This window comes from Acipenser ruthenus, chromosome 6 (assembly GCF_902713425.1).
Source record: "Acipenser ruthenus chromosome 6, fAciRut3.2 maternal haplotype, whole genome shotgun sequence".
NCBI lineage: Eukaryota > Metazoa > Chordata > Actinopteri > Acipenseriformes > Acipenseridae > Acipenser > Acipenser ruthenus.
The window spans coordinates 16,979,329-16,997,736 of NC_081194.1; the positions used below are offsets into that span (position 1 = coordinate 16,979,329).

At 38.1% G+C, this 18,408-nt stretch overlaps 1 pseudogene; it reads right to left on the minus strand.

The window, feature by feature from the left end:
* Nucleotides 1-18,022, minus strand: part of LOC117411262 (laminin subunit alpha-2-like) — a 67,381-nt pseudogene extending 49,359 nt beyond the window's left edge.
* Between the last annotated feature and the right edge of the window lie 386 nt (nt 18,023-18,408).

Here is an 18,408-nt window from a genome sequence, read left to right on the forward strand (position 1 = left end):
CATCCAGGTTCTGATGCAGCAAAGCATCCCCAAACCATGACACTACCACCACCATGCTTAACCGTTGGTATGAGGTTCTTACTGTGGAATGCGGTGTTTGGTTTTCGCCAGACATAACGGGGCCCATGTCGGCCAAAAAGTTCCACTTTTGACTCATCTGTCCATAGAACGTTGTTCCAGAACTCTTGACAATCATCCAGGTGCTTTTTGGCAAACTTGAGACGAGCATTCATGTTCTTCTTAGTGAGCAATGGTTTCCACCTTGCTACTCTGCCATGAATCCCATTTTTGCCCAGTGTCTTTCTGATGGTGGAGTCATGAACACTGACCTTAGCCGAGACGAGAGAGGCCTGCAGATCCCTGGATGCTGTTCTAGGGTTCTTTGTGACTTCCTGGATGATTTTACGCCTTGCTCTTGGAGAGATTTTGCCAGGATGGCCACTCCTGGGAAGATTCACTACTGTCCCAAACTTTCTCCATTTGGACAATATGGCTCTGGCTGTGGTTCGGTGGAGCCCCAAAGCCTTAGAAATGGCTTTGTAAACCTTTCCAGACTGATAGGCATCAACAACTTTTTTCCAGAGGTCTTCAGGAATTTCTTTTGTTCGTGGCATGATGTGCCTCTAGAACCTGTGTGCTGACAACTTCACTCTGATGGTAAGGGCCAAAGTTAGTCAGATTTATATTGGGCAGGGCTGGCCCAAATCAGGCCTGGTTGTTAACCAAAGTACTCAAACAGCTGACCCTAATTATCCCTTTAATTGGGTTGAGTTAACTAGGGGGGGCAATAACTTTTTCACACCTGAAGATTGCAAGTTTGATTACCTTGCACACCAAACAAATGAAAGAAGCACCAAACTTTGGTGTCATTTTTTCTCCGACTCCCTCTATATACTACTACAACCCACAAAGAAATCTGACCAACTACAATGTGAAAGATGTGCAAAAATGCAGAAAATCAGACGGGGGCAAATACTTTTTCATGGCACTGTATATATATATATATATATATATATATATATATATATATATACAGTGCCTTGCGAAAGTATTCGGCCCCCTTGAACTTTGCAACCTTTTGCCACATTTCAGGCTTCAAACATAAAGATATGAAACTGTAATTTTTTGTGAAGTATCAACAACAAGTGGGACACAATCATGAAGTGGAACGAAATTTATTGGATATTTCAAACTTTTTTAACAAATAAAAAACTGAAAAATTGGGCGTGCAAAATTATTCAGCCCCTTTACTTTCAGTGCAGCAAACTCTCTCCAGAAGTTCAGTGAGGATCTCTGAATGATCCAATGTTGACCTAAATGACTAATGATGATAAATAGAATCCACCTGTGTGTAATCAAGTCTCCGTATAAATGCACCTGCACTGTGATAGTCTCAGAGGTCCGTTTAAAGCGCAGAGAGCATCATGAAGAACAAGGAACACACCAGGCAGGTCTGAGATACTGTTGTGGAGAAGTTTAAAGCCGGATTTGGATACAAAAAGATTTCCCAAGCTTTAAACATCCCAAGGAGCACTGTGCAAGCGATAATATTGAAATGGAAGGAGTATCAGACCACTGCAAATCTACCAAGACCTGGCCGTCCCTCTAAACTTTCAGCTCATACAAGGAGAAGACTGATCAGAGATGCAGCCAAGAGGCCCATGATCACTCTGGATGAACTGCAGAGATCTACAGCTGAGGTGGGAGACTCTGTCCATAGGACAACAATCAGTCGTATACTGCACAAATCTGGCCTTTATGGAAGAGTGGCAAGAAGAAAGCCATTTCTTAAAGATATCCATAAAAAGTGTCGTTTACAGTTTGCCACAAGCCACCTGGGAGACACACCAAACATGTGGAAGAAGGTGCTCTGGTCAGATGAAACCAAAATCGAACTTTTTGGCAACAATGCAAAACGTTATGTTTGGCGTAAAAGCAACACAGCTCATCACCCTGAACACACCATCCCCACTGTCAAACATGGTGGTGGCAGCATCATGGTTTGGGCCTGCTTTTCTTCAGCAGGGACAGGGAAGATGGTTAAAATTGATGGGAAGATGGATGGAGCCAAATACAGGACCATTCTGGAAGAAAACCTGATGGAGTCTGCAAAAGACCTGAGACTGGGACGGAGATTTGTCTTCCAACAAGACAATGATCCAAAACATAAAGCAAAATCTACAATGGAATGGTTCACAAATAAACATATCCAGGTGTTAGAATGGCCAAGTCAAAGTCCAGACCTGAATCCAATCGAGAATCTGTGGAAAGAACTGAAAACTGCTGTTCACAAATGCTCTCCATCCAACCTCACTGAGCTCGAGCTGTTTTGCAAGGAGGAATGGGCAAAAATTTCAGTCTCTCGATGTGCAAAACTGATAGAGACATACCCCAAGCGACTTACAGCTGTAATCGCAGCAAAAGGTGGCGCTACAAAGTATTAACTTAAGGGGGCTGAATAATTTTGCACGCCCAATTTTTCAGTTTTTTATTTGTTAAAAAAGTTTGAAATATCCAATAAATTTCGTTCCACTTCATGATTGTGTCCCACTTGTTGTTGATTCTTCACAAAAAATTACAGTTTCATATCTTTATGTTTGAAGCCTGAAATGTGGCAAAAGGTCGCAAAGTTCAAGGGGGCCGAATACTTTCGCAAGGCACTGTGTATATATATATATATATATATATATATATATATATATATATATATATATATATATATACATATAGTTTAATTTAAATAAAAGATTTAAGCAAAATCTTTAAAAAATGTTTAAAAGTAATCTTCTTTAAAATGTGTATTTCTTATGCATACTACTAGCTCTCCAATCTGAAATCAGTTCATCTTTGGGAGTTCAGAATTAATCCTGAAGGGTAGTGATTAATATGCAATGCTTCAGTTGAAATAAAGTCGCATTACCTTGCAGGTGCACTGCCCAGTGCGGTCAGTACAAGAACATGTTTCCATCTCCGTGTCACAGGTGTGAGATGCTGTGCCAGACAGGGAGCACTCACAAGCAATGCACTGTGGAAAGTCCCGGTAGCCCTCCTTGCACTCAGTACACTTCTCCCCTGCGAAACCAGGGCGACAGAAGCAGCAGCCAGTATCTGAGTTGCACTGGAGTGTTAGGGATCCCATGACATTGCAATCACAAGGCTATAGATAAAAAAAAAAGCAACGTAAGGGTTTAATGGTCCTATGGTCTTTTAAAACTAGTAACTTTCCTCACTGCTCCATTCCCATCCTCCACTTACATAAATAAAGCATTGCAATCCGTTTAATGATCTTATTAATCATCAAGTTCAGCACTTAAAAGGTCTGTTCACATTGCAACAGTCCTGCATTTCACATGCATGTAATACATATTTAATAACCCAGAATTAAGCACTTTTAGTATTCAAAGTCTGCAAACATGGTAGCATGTCGTTTGCTTGAAGTATGTATGAAAATCAAAGGCAGTATTTATATTTCACATGTACTCACCTTGCATCCGCTGATAATATCATGACCCCAGTAATTTGGTGCGCAGCGATCACACTTCTCTCCAATCGTATGAGGAGGACAGATACACTGTCCAGTGCTTGCATCACAATTATTACCAACATGGGAACACTGGCAAGCTGTGTGAGGACAAGACATTGACAAGCTATATTCACTCACTATGGGGGCTATTTTCATAACTTCAAGATAGCTTTTATGTAAAAGTATTCAGTGATGTTGAAAAAGATGGTGTGGTTATAGGTAATGCTTAGGGAACAGCAACGATATGTGTGTTTGCTGTTCATAGATTAACTTACTTATATTTAATTTTTAAATGCTATACTAGGTTACATATTATATATATAAAACACGTATGCCTGAGCAGCCTACACTGCACCTACACTGCCATACATCAGGTGCATATATTTTCTATAGGGTACAGAAGAGATGGAAGGCTGCTCAGGCATACGTGTTATATACAGGGTACACATATACTAAAAGAATGTGGGTACTCAGTGTTTGCTTTGTAATGCTTCAATACCATAACTTCTTATGAAATACAATATATGTAGAAAGCAAACTTTAAAAAGAAAATGGCTTTCTTATCCTTTATAATGCTTTTCACAAAAAGGGATAATAAGTGAAATGCATACGAGTGCATCCTCCTTCCTGGAAGCTGTAGTATCCAATGGCACAGCGATCACATTTCAGACCAGTCACCCCAGGCTGGCACCTACACTGCCCGCTTTCATCACAGTCAAAGGACTTTGATCCAAAGGAGTTACAGTTACATGGCACACATCCTCTGGAGGGCTTTAGATCAAAAGTACCCGACTGGCAAAGGAACAAACACAAAACATTTTTTCAGGGTTTGACAAACGATACTTGAATGTTTTAAATCACAAGTAGCAGCCATTTAGTATTGGAATTAACATACCTCTAAAATCTTAAACTCTGTTCATCCCGAAGAATACTGTAAAACTTATCGTATCCCATATATTAACCATACACACCATGCTTTAACATAATTCGATCTACTACATGCTTGCCTATGTTCTTACATAAACAGTGCATAACACAGTAAATGTAGTTATATGTAAATATAGGTATTTGTATAAGTGCTTTTAAATAAGAAAAAATGAAAAAACAGTTTATTTAATACTGCAGTTGTGGCTAATTACAGCAAATTAACTGAAATGTGTTTCAAATGAAAAAAGTAATATTTGAGTACATACTGTTATTTGCACCAGAGAAACAGACTAATGTTCCACAGAAAATATGTTCATGACCATCCTGAATTGGTAATGCCAAACTGCGCTAGTGTATTAGACGATAGTAAATAAATAAATAAATAAATAAATGATTGCTATTAACACTGGATACTGAAACAATCACCTCTAGCAATCTATTGAATTAAGGTTAGTTTATTAGGATGTTAAAAAAGGATCATACAGCATGTACATCATTTCTGATGTAATCAAAATTAGCTCCTTAAAACAGAATTAGTTTTCTCTGAATTCCTTGTGTACTACTTTTTAAATTTTTTTTATTTTGTTATCTTATTTTCTTTACTAGTACATGCTTGAACATTTAAATTCCAAATGGATATTGTGAGTCAACTTTAAAAATGAAGATTCATTACATGTTTTCGGCATAAACAAAATGGCAAAATGGACTGCTCTACTGAGTTTATTGTCACTTAGAGATTTAAATCTGCAAAGAAAATTGCACTCTAGTAGGGACAGAAGCCTGGGGCTATATCTGTAAATTTTAATCATTTTCCTGTAGCATGCCCAAAATAAATAAAGAACAATTAGAACACTGAAATGCAGTGCTGAGGATGAATCCAATCTATCACAGATGGCCCTATAAGAATCTGATTAGATGAAGCCAACTGTGCAAGCCTATTTATCTTGCTTTATTCCCCCTGCAATGGACTAGTTTAACCTGTTCCATGAAAGTTTCATTCCTTTAATAATGTTATTTTACGTTTACTTTTTGCTTTGTATGAACTGTCAGTGAATTCCTTCATTCACAAAAAAATACTATTTTTTTCATTTTCCATTATTCCACACATCATTATGTTAGTGTGTTCCTATTCTACGGATGTGCATCTGATTTGTGGGAATTTCCCCAATGGAATTTGCAACACGTTCACACATTTTAATTCTTAGTGTTGTTATTTTTTTTATTTTTTTATTTTTGAAGAATCAAAAAAGGGATGTCAGGTTTGTTGGTTCGAACATAGCTCAAAAGCAGAACCATCAATATTAAAATAAAGAAAACACTTTAACAATGTAATGTATAGAACATTGTGTCATTGTAGCAACACTGGTTCCAGTATCATTTACACTGGCAGAATCAACACACACTGACAGGTGGGCTGTCTTTATATTAAGTGCATAATGGTGAAAAGGACTGCATAATTCATTAACACAGGATTAGAGCAATATTAAAAATGGGTCAACCACTTTTTTGATGGAAGTGCTATTATAAGGTCATTAGCTGAGGCAGTTTAATAATAGTGCCACATACATAAAGGATTCAAACCCTTTTTATTACTACAGCTGAGTAAATTTATGAAGATTGTCTCCATCAATTTGAATAAAGTGGTCATTATTACACATTAGATGGTCTCTACGCTAAAGGGGATTCAGAAAACCGCACTGATACAATCCGGTACAAAGCAAAAACACAATTAAAAGACATTCCTTCACAAATGTGTGAGTGAACGTAAAAGTTTCAACAAAAAAGGGACACTCAGATCATAGCATCAGATAAACAAGGGTGCAGTAAAGAGATGATTCCATCATACGCATTGTGAGCCAGCTCGCAGAACAACCAGCAGGAGGCGCTCGTGGCAGGCTGAAACCAAGCTGGTTCACACAGCATGGGACAGCTACAATGATCCGTGGCTGGCTTGGAATCAGCCTGCCATGAGTTTGAGGAGTTAATTGAATGATAGGCTACAGGTGCTGCTAGCATAGGAAACAGAGTTTGCTTACTAATTAGCAATTGCCTCGTTTGGCCAGCACCTGTGGCCTATCTGGGCCGCAATAGAGATCCTTTATAAATCGTTTTTTTTTCTGTGTTCAGGAGACTGCTTGGATCGTCTGAATGGAGTGGTGAAACACAATACAAATCTGGAAGAGAAGCACTGGAGGTACGGTGAATGAACAGGAGCCTGTGGACATTGCTGCGAGACTACTAAGATCAGTTTGTGTTTTGTTTGTTTTTTACTTCTGGAAAGAGACCGACCTCCAGTTTATTTATTTATGTATTTTTTTGTTTGTTAATTCTTTTGATCCTTTGTTGCAGCAGACCCGCTATTAAAGAGTACTTTCTTTGGATCTTTCATGTCCATGTCCTCTGTGTGCAACCCATCACAGAATCCATATGTTTTCTAAAGATTTGACTGCAGTACATCATTCCAGTACATGCTCTCTTGAGTTCTCAGAGTCCTTAGAGTACGGGTCTTCATTTCAAAGACTGAAAAAAGTTTTAAGCACTTGAATTAATAGCTTCCATTGATAAGTGACCAATATGAAATAGTCCTGGGATCCATGAAATCTAGATTCTGATTTGTATCTGGATAGTCAGGCAGCAGTTAGAGCTTTCTTCATGGTATTTCCTCATGACAAATTTAAGACATTTTTAAAAGACTGCACCATTGTAATACATCTAGAGTAATTTCAGCCATCCCTTTGTGGTTGATTTTTATTTTTTCTCATTTACTGAATGAGTGCCATATCTATGAAATGAGACGATCTGAACGTGGCTGATTTCTTTGAGAACTCCAGATCTCATTTGTAGTAAGGTTATTAAATCTTTGTTGACAGGACGCCTGCTAACTACTGTTCTCTATTTTATGGTGGCATGTTTTGGGATTTTTAGCGACATTACATTTAACTAGAACCGAATGTATTTAGCCTAGACTGGAGAAGAATAATGGGGGACATGACTTAACTCTTTAAAATCTTAAAAGAAGTAGACAAAGTTAACTCTAACCAACACTTTAAGTACACCGTAGAAAGTGCAGCACTTAAGTGAATGTGCAATATATCATACTCCATTTTAAAGGAAGATTAAGTGAGATTTAATTTGCCCCTCAGTTTTACTTTGATTCACTGGAACAGTTTTATGGAAAGACCATATCTGCACAATTAAATAAAACATTAAAACAAAATTAAAACCATAAATCTGTATCCAAAATTGTTGGGAAGATTTTCTAAGCATTGTTTGGCCAATATTGTTTCTAACAGTAGTTATATTTTTTTTAACATTTAATATAATGCAATTATTTCAGCCATTAATCATAGGGACATTTTTTTTTTTCATATGTAAGCGTAGAATTGCATTTTTGTTTTACTACTACATTTCTTATTTCAGGAAATTTATTTTTAGAATGAAACCTCAATCTGCTCTTTCAGTTTTAACGTTGGTATTGACAATTCACTCAAACTAAGGTATAAAAGTAAAAGTCTTGCAATTTTAACACACCTTTCACAAGGTTGAACTAACGATAAGAATGTGTAAGTCTAAAACAATGGGGCCTAGTTTGGGGTTATGCTATTTTGTGTTGAGATTTAAAATGTAACAGAACACCCTGTAGCGATTACAACAAACCCTGAGTTGTACATGTCACATGACATGTTTTTCAACATAATCACCAATGTCTTGATATTTTTATTCACCTACCCTGGGTCATAAATCTACTTGTAAATGGAACTTAACACATATTACAAGTAGTATCCATATCAAACCTTCGTGCTATAATGCTCACTCTTAATAATAACTCTTTAATATTTTAAAGGGAATAAGAAAGAAATGAGATAAGACGTTTAAATTGTGTTTAAAGACTTGTTAGACTTCACACATTATTATAATTTACTGATCATGGACTTATGTCTCCACAGGCAGGCTATTGACAAACACACATGCAGTGCCTTTACCCCACTGCCAGGGAGTGTGGTGGGCCTGTAAGCCCCCCGAGGACAGCCCCCTGCCCTGCTTGTTGCCCAGCGCTGTTGCTGCTGCAGAGGCACTTGAAGAAGAGGCCGCCGGGTCTCCCTGCGCTCATAGTTCTGTCTACTCAGGTCACAGAGCTTCCCAGAGAAGCCAGGCTTGCAGATACATCTCCCCATCAGATCACATCGAGGGGACATAGAACCGACAGGGGTGCAGCTACAGGGCATACAAACCAGCTTCTCTGGGTCCCACCAGCAGTTGGGCTTCACAGGTCACAGGGTAAAAACTGAGTCAGTGAATCACAAGCATTATTCACCTTCATCTACCAAAAACCAAAAGGTCTGTGACTACTGAAAATCCAGTTTTGCAGTTCTAAAAAACAACAATCTAGCTGTGCACAAGAGTCTCGTTATTGCATTGATGTTTGTAAAAATCCCAGGGAGGGGTCTATTTGCAACAGGGGTAGTTAGATCTTCTACCGGTTTGGTGAATGAAATTCTCCCAAGTGCATGAAAGGAGATATTCTAACAGTAATATTGCCATTACAAAACGATCATAGAACGGACCTGAGCACCTGACTATTAGACGACTAGGTAGGCTCTTGTCGAAGCCCTTGTTCCACCAATTTTCGCCACAAATCCTCTCTATGGCCGCAGTCTTAGATCAGCTTTAAATAGTCTCTATTTAAATAGAGCCTGAGTTCAGGAGCTGCTCTTCAGTTCAACAATAGTGTTAACCATATTCTTGTCATAGCATGAGAATGTAATAATTATATGATAACCTGTATGATCAGTTCATGATAAATAGATACTCACCATGCATTTGTCGCACTGTTTTCCCACCACTTGCTGTCTGCACTCATACTGGCCTGTGTGTGGGTTATACACCTCAGACATGGACCCATTCCTATTACATTGACACGCTGCAAAATAAAGGATAATCACGCATTATTAGGCAGAGAGATCACAGAATTCTATAGGCAAGACTGTCTTGCCTTTATATAACAGACTTAAAATGGTTGCTTTACTCACATGGTATACAATTATTCTGTACAATGTATTATTTAGTATAGTAGGAGGCTGTGTTGTCCAGTGGTTAAAGAAAAGGGCTTGTAACCAGGAGGTCCCCGGTTCAAATCCCACCTCAGCCACTGACCCATTGTGTGACCCAGAGCAAGTCACTTAACCTCCTTGTGCTCCGTCTTTCGAGTGAGGCGTAATTGTAAGTGACTCTGCAGCTGATGCATAGTTCACACACCCTAGTCTCTGTAAGTCACCTTGGATAAAGGCGTCTGTTAAATAAACAAATAATAATGAAATAATAATATAGTATGGTGTGTTGTACACGCTAGTGTAGTTGGGTAGAATGGCTTTATTTCCACCCAGTATAAATTACTACAATTTAATTTACATTGTTTTTTAAGGCAATTGAAAAGGGTGGATGGATAGGTGGATCGATTCATTACAGCAAGTATAGCATATTATAATGAAATCATGGGGGAAGTTCCTGCTAAAAATGTACCTATTAACAGGTTTTGTTATTTAAAAAATGTCATTTCTATCAGAGGTACTTTATTCAAAAGGATACATCGTCAGATATTGCTTTCTACGTTGAAATGTTATAAACGGCAGCAACTGCATTCATTGTTAACAATAAACAATTTTGATGGATGGATAACTAAGAAGAGGTGCAGTACAGATTACGTCTAGTGTTTGTCAAAATATTTAAATATAACTTTGGTGTCAAAGAAGGGCTGGAAAATGTGACAACAGGCTGAGGTCCTCCACAATGTGGAAATCATGTGCTAGAACCTGAATACCATTCTTCATGACTGGATAGATAGAGCTTAAAGCTCTAAACAAACACAGCACTGCCTAGTAAAATAAATACTATGTGAATACTCACGCTGGCAGTTCTTGGCTACAATAGCATCTCCAAAATACCCGTATGAGCAGCTCTCACAGTACTGACCACCAAATCCCTCTCTACATTTCAGGCAGGCACCTCACAGGATCACAGCTTCTGGGGGGCTGATAGGTCAAGATTGCCATTACACAGGCAGGGCTGGCAAGAGCCCCCTGGTTCCATAGGGTGACCATGGTAACCTTCTGAGCACCTGCAGTATATAAAATGACAAGCAGATTGCACACTGTACATGGACAGCACACATACTGCGTAATCTTTTAAGTGATAGTTCTCCTCAAATTGACACCCTTCACAAAATAACCCTAGTGCTTACCAGAAACAAGTAAGAACATTATACCACAAGACCGTGAAAGTTGTAGACTCAATAGATTGATTTCCTTCACTCCTCTTTACTGCATATACCATATACAGTGCCGAGAAAAGGTTCGTGAACCCCAATGATAATTATGGAAATTCCATAGTTTTACCATGATAGCCTTCTTGAATCAAAACCAGTCTTTTCTTAAATATCCAATAGGGTTTATATTAACCAATTCCATGTCTTTTGAAACAAAATGATGTATGAATTAGACAAACAATGAGTAATTAAGATTCAGGGTATATGAAAAAGTAAGTGAACCCCTGGTTTTATCAGCTCAATTAAGGGGATAATTAGAAGCAGGTGTTTAAATAATTAGGTAGATCTTCAGGGGTGAGTTTGGGAGGCACCACCTTATATAAAGATCAGAAACTTTGTGAGTTTGGTCTTCACTATACACGCCATGCCACGATCAAAAGAAATCTCTGAGGACCTCAGAAAAACAGTTATTGATGCTCATCAGTCTAGAAAGGGTTACATTTGGGGCTCCACCAATCCACTGTCAGACAGGTAGTCTACAAATGGAGAAAGTTCAAGACCACAGTCACTCTACCCAGGAGCGGTCGTCCTACCAAAATCTCTCCAAGAACAAACTGGAAAATCATCAAGGAAGTCACAAAGAACCCCAGAGTAACATTCAAGGATCTGCAGGCCACTCTCGCCTTGGCTAATGTGAGTGTTCATGACTCAACTATCAGAAAAAGACTGAACAAGAATGGTGTTCATGGAAGGATAGCCAGGAGGAAACCACTGCTCTCTAAAAAGAACATGGCTGCCCGTCTGAAGTTCGCCAAAGAGCATACGAGGGCATACGAGTCAAAGGTAGAACTTTTTGGCCTCAATGAAAAGCTTTATGTTTGGCGAAAACCAAACACTGCGTTCGTACAGAAGAACCTCATCCCAGCCGTCAAGCATGGTGATGGGAGTGTGATGGTTTGGGGCTGCTTTGCTGCCTCAGGACTTGGAAGGCTTGCCATCATTGACACAACCATGAATTCTGCATTGTATCAGAAGATTCTAGAGGAGAATGTCAGGCCATCCATCCGTGAGCTGAAGCTGAACCAAAAGTGGGTCATGCAGCAAGACAATGATCCTAAACATACAAGCAGATCTACAAAAGAATGGCTGCAGAAGAAGGAATTCTGTGTTTTAGAATGGCCTATTCAAAGTCCGGACTTAAACTCCATCGAAATGTGGTGGCAGGACCTGAAGCGAGCTGTCCATGCAAGGAAGCCCTCAAATGTCACCGAAGCAGTTCTGTAAGGAGGAATGGGCCAAAATTCCTCAAAACCGATGTGAGAGACTGACCAAGAGTTACAGGAAACGCTTAGTTGAAGACATTGCTGCTCAAGGGGATGCCACCAGTTACTGAATCTAAAGCTTCACATACTTTTTCACACATGGATATTGAACGTTTAATAATTTGTGGATAAATAAATGTTGAAAAAGTATCATGTTTTTGTGTCATTTGTTTAATCAGGTTATCTTTATCTATTATTAGGACTTAGATTAAGATCTAATAACATTTTAGGTTTGAAATATGTGAAAATCCGAAGGGGTTCACAAACGTTTTCTTGGCACCGTATAATTTTTTTTTTCTCCATAAACACATCAAGTTTATAAAATGAACAATTCTAACAGTTATAGCAAATTGTGATTTTGTCCAATTAAATATACTGTACTTTTTGGCATGTAATTATATTTTTGCATGAACGTGAATGAAAAAAAAAAAATGATTTGCTAGAGTGCAATGCAGATTGTGTAAGGGACAGTTAAATTAAGTGACTTGTTTATTGGTTTGGAAGGTCTGATGTGAAAAGAGACTATTCAAGTGAAACAGTGCATACAAGTTTGTATTAAGACCTTCAACCAAATGCTGTCTTCCTAAGGAGATGAGAAAAAACAATGAAATAGATATTGCTGAACTAAATAGGCTGAGGTTAAATAGGCCTCACAATGTATGTTGAGTATTTTTAAAACAGAAGTACAAAAAATATGTTGCTTCAAAAATACATGGCCCGTTTATAATAACATGAATAAAAATATATGTGATGATGTAGAATAAACATAATTAACAATGTACAACTGAGCCATTTGTATCTCAATATCTTAACTTGTATCATATCTCTCTCTCTCTCTCTCTCTCTCTCTCTCTCTCTCTCTCTCTCTCTCTCTCTCTCTCTCTATATATATATATATATATATATACTGTATATATATATATATTAATGCTGTGAAAGGTGTTTTTATTAATGGTGGATTGACAAGCTGTCCTTAACAACACTGTATGATTTGTTTTTGTTTTCATTAACTGCACAGCCAGCGTCAGTGTCCACTGAGACAGACAGGAAAAGGCTGTCTAAAATAGCACATAGCTGCAGTGATGTTTGATACCAGGTGTCTCCTCACAGTATAACTGTCAGGTTTCAAAGACAGTCCATCCTACAGCTCCAATCTAAACTTTTTCTAAAAGTTTATTTCTGTATAGCGTATTATAGAAGTCTGAACTATCCCAGAATGAGACTTTCCAATTTAAATCTAAATGTCAAGTAAATTGGAAAAACGTAATAATAAAAAAAGCCTCTGACAAAAAAGTGCAAACCCATTCTTCAGCTACATTTAGTTGCTTTTTGTCCTAAAAAAACCAAACCACCTCAATGCCTGTGCATTGTCAAACTTGATATTATACTGATTGTGTATTCTTTAAATTATGTTATGAAAGTCAGCAGATCTCAGCACTTTATTGTATGCAGTCATAACTTATTCACAAATCTTGCGGTCCTGATGTAGAATCAACATCAGTATATTTTTTTCATAACCACAATAATAAGCTGAAAGTAAAAAATAATGTGCATGAAAAAAAGGGTTTTCCACCCACAACTCAGTTATTTATAGTAGATCTGTAAAGTGCACCACAGAAAAAAATGCCATTCTCAAAAATGTATTTAACCAGCCAAATGGCACATACATACAGCTATGGCCAAAAGTATTGCATCACCCTGTAGAATTAACTAATTTAGCTTCATAAAGTCGAATGTAACCTGCTAAATAATATTACGTTAACATACTGAATTACATTTCACTTTGTAGTTTTCAATATACTCAACGAAAAATTGACAAAAATTAAAAAATGTAACATTGCACAAGAAATACTGTACCACTATTATTGCTTCCGGTAGACTTTAGACTTTTGCAATATATTTTTGTAGTTTCTTTGATTATATGATGTTAAATAAAAGATATTCATTTTTGTTAACTATGTCTCAATTCTAGGTGATGCAAAAGTTTTGACCATAGCTGTATATTTGTATATATAGTAAATATGGACTGGAGGAAAGCTACAGTGGGAAATTATTGACCCGAGAAGACTATTGTTACCGATGTGAATATAATGCCCGAAGCCTGGAGGTAACAATAGTCTTCCCGAGGGGCATTTCATTTTCAACTATGGCTGAGTCTGCAGTACATATTTAATATATGAATCAGTCAGGAAAATAAATGAGGCAAGGTTGGATAGTAAATACGACTTTATATATGTTGTTTAAATACAGCTGATACAGCACACGTAAATAAATATTGACTTATATATTTTGTTTAAATATACAGGTAGTGAACAAAAAAATGAAACACTTGGGTAAATGAGGGACACCAAGTATACTGAAAGCAAGGGCTTCCACACAGGCGTGGCTCATGCGTTAATTAAGCAAATAACATCCCAGCATGCTTAGGGTCATGTATAAAAATGCTGGACAGGCTTGGTTACGGCTAGCATGGCTGCAAGAGGAGACCTCAGTGACTTTGAAAGAGGGGTGATTGTTGGGGCGCGTTTGGCAGGAGCTTCAGTGACCAAGACAGCTCAACTTGCTGATGTTTCACGAGCAACGGTGTCTAAGGTGATGTCGGCATGGAACTCCGAGGGAAAGACATCATCAGCAAAGGGCAACAGTGGGCGGAAGCGCATACTCCAGGAACGTGATATCCGTGCATTAATTCGAAGTGCAAGGCAAAACAGACAAGCAACTGCCGATCAATTGACAGCCAGTTTCATCAAAAACGGTCCGCCAAGAACTCCCCAGAGCGGGATACCATAGTGGCCCAACGCCCTGTTAAGTGACTTTACATTGGTATTTCCATTTTTTTGTTCACTACCTGTAGCTGGCAGAGCATAAGTAAATAAATAAATAACAGAAAATGTTTTTGAAGTTCATACAGCATACAGTAGTTATAAAAACTTTTTTGGTGTCCAGCTCTCCGTACGGCTTGCTGACTGCTGCATAAGCCAGTTTTAACCAACCACAGGCTAGTAGAGACAAAGTGTTTGTTGAATTGTAATTAAGCTGGAGGCCAATAGCCATAAGTCTCAAATCTTCTTTACAATCTAGTATGCTGCATAAATATTCCCGTGTGAATGGTACATCTACAGTAATATTCTTGTTTACATAAGAGAAAGTAAAAATAAATACCTGGACAGTTCTTCTACTTTATGTACTGTAACCATTTTTTTTTTTTTTTTGGTGTTGTTAGGGTATTAGACAAAAAACAAAAAGTTTTTGGTTAAAAAACAAAAGACAAAACAAACAAACAAACAAACAATGTAGTACAGTCGGTTTTCCACTTGTTTGCTTTTGCTCTCACGGGATGATAAACGGTTTGATATTGATTAAGCACCAATCTTCAAGAATGTAAAACGTATCATTTTAAATGGTGAGAATATATATCTCATTGGGCAAGATCTTTGTAAAACTTCAGTGTCAAAACATATTAGATCAGTGATATTCACTTGTGGCTCTTTTAATCCAGTCTAGCCCACATCCTTATTCCAACTACTGTATGTCCTCAATTTCCAAACAGGTATTTTATTGTTTATTTGAACCTAGGTGTTCAATTCAGTAATTAAGGAACTGGTTGGAACAAGGTCCTGGTTTGAAATTGACTGAAAATCAAGAGAGTACCACTGTAATAGATTATTGGAGCATACAGAAGTGTACTGTTTTATTTTAAACCTAGTCAGACCAGGAAATGAATGAAAATCAACAGCAGGCTGGGGTATGAATGTGCTGCTTGCGCGTTTATTATAAATAAACAAAAGAAAAGGTTTGAACAAACAAAACAAAACACTTTACAAACAAAACGGCTCATTGGCCAAAACAAACAGATGAAACACAAAACAAACCGAGTACTGAATAAAACAAGTATGGCGCTGGTGAAAAGCCAGCGCGTTTAGCAATTGTTATATTCTTTTAGTTTCAGTTCTTACTGTCTCACTCTCGTTCCACCTCTGAACACTCTACCACGTTCAGCCAAAGCTGCGGGTTTATATACCATAAAACCTCTGCCATTTATTTACAATATCTGCAGCAGAGCCACCGTGTACATTTATCCTCCGAAACGTGCTCCTGCCAAGCCGTCATTTTTTGCACTGCAGATCCACTGCGATGCCACCAGACCTATAGTGCCGGAGGACAACACAGATCTGGCGGCTCCACTTCAGAACCACAGGCGCCCTATCGGCCACACGGGTCACTGATGCGAGGTGAGCCGTGGATTCCCCTGCCGACCTAAGCCCTCCCTATCCGGGCAGCGGTCAACCAATTGTGCACCGCCCCCTAGGAACTCCCGGTCACGGTCGGCTGTGACATAGCCTGGATTCGAACCTGCGATCTCCAGGCTATAGGGCACATCCTGCACTCCGCGCGGAGTGCCTTTACTGGATGCACCTCTCGGAAGCCCCCATGCTTTACTGTTTAATCTCAAACTTGTACATTGTTAATATAATAAAACACATAAAATACACTAAAAGGTTTGTATCTGGCCTAATTTGCACGCTTAGAATTATCAAAACTTTTAATAACATAATAACTGCATTAAATAAATATGCATTACATGTAGGTAGGCCTACCTTAAATTATGTTTTCTATTATTATTATTATTATTATTATTATTATTATTATTATTATTATTATTATTATTATTTCTTAATCCTGAGAGTCACTTTCATCGCTGTCACTTATTAGCAGTTCATTTCACTCAAGCTCCTCCTCATCTTCCTCCGCTTCAATGGTAATGACAGAGACCTGGCGTTTATTTACAATATTTGCCAGCAGACCAGGCACATATTGGAGACAGGCGATTATTTGAGACCCGGCAGTTATTTGAAGTGTTACGGTACATGTGACCGTCTCCAAATTAATCAATCAATCAATCTGGAGACAGTCACATTCTGCATGGGTTTAGAATGGATGGGGAAGTTTAACCCCATCCATGCTGCCAAAACAACAATAACAAAACAGTGTGTTTTATACAAATTAAACAATATGTTTTAAATAATAATAATAATACAAATACAAAATAATACATAATACGGGGGGGGCTTTGCGGTAACCCGTTACAGCATCACAGTTGCTTGCTATTTTTTAATTACTTGTACCAGACATTAAACCAACATACAGCATCTAGTCTGTGATGTATGGAATATGTCGAACATCAACCTCACACTAAATTAAAAAATAATGCCGTTTCATAAAAAAATCTATTGTTGTCTAAAAATCATTACCACAGAAATACAAAATCTTACCAAAAACAAAAAAAAAAAAAAGAAAATAAATTGTGTCAGGAAAAAAAAATTGTTGCTAGTGCCCAACAATGTATAATATCTAACAATTTTACTATTGTGTGTGTGTGTGTGTGTATATACATATATATATATATATACCTTTGTAAAACAGCGCTGGTTCATCATGAATGTACAGTGACCATCAAAACAGTATCTACATCTAGTTAACAGATAAATCTTAGCGTGAAACAGCAAGTAAACTATACCCAACAATATTTACATACAGTAGGCTATAGAGTGGATTTAAAAAGAATGCCAGCACATTATATGACCATCCATGTCGATACATGACTAAAAGTCTGTAACTGCATAATTTAATACCCAATAATACCTACAAAGAAAAGACCATGCTATTCCCAGCAGCCTCATCACTGATGAAACAGAACACAGTGCTCCCTAGTCCTCTTACTCTGAGTGAGGAAAAGACTGGTGTTTACCTGTCACAACGAGGCCCTGTGTATCCAGGTGGGCATCGGTCACATATCAGTTCTCCTGTCGAGTCCAGGTAACATGTGGGACTGAAACTGCGTCGTTGATTTTGAGCAAAAATGTATACAAGGAAGAGAAACAGAGAAAAGTATATTAACTCCATGGTTCCCTGCTCTGGATGGAGAACATTACTATGTGAAGATGACAAGTGTAGTCCTTATGGTCCCAAAGATAGAGATGTGCTCTTGTTCCACCCAACAGACTCTGGAATGGCTGTTAGCTATTTCTGCCGACACTGGATATAGTGCAGTGGATGGCAGCATCCCAATGGAATGCCGTTCTGAGACCTTCTTTAGCTTGTCACATTGTACCCCCAGCAAAAGCAGGAATGCTCAGCTGCTTGTCTCTAGCCCTGAGGGGCTGACGGTAAGCTTTATCGGCCAGGGCTTTAACAGCCAGATTGACTGCCTCAGTGGAGCAATTGTTTTGCAAGCTCAGAAGTTGCACTGTGGTGTTAAAGAGGTTGAGGCAGAGGTTTTGAGGCTGGAAATACATATAGTATCACAGTAAATTCAATGAAAAGAGACTTAATATAAAATGTTTTGATTAAAAAAAAATAATCCTTGGATTTAG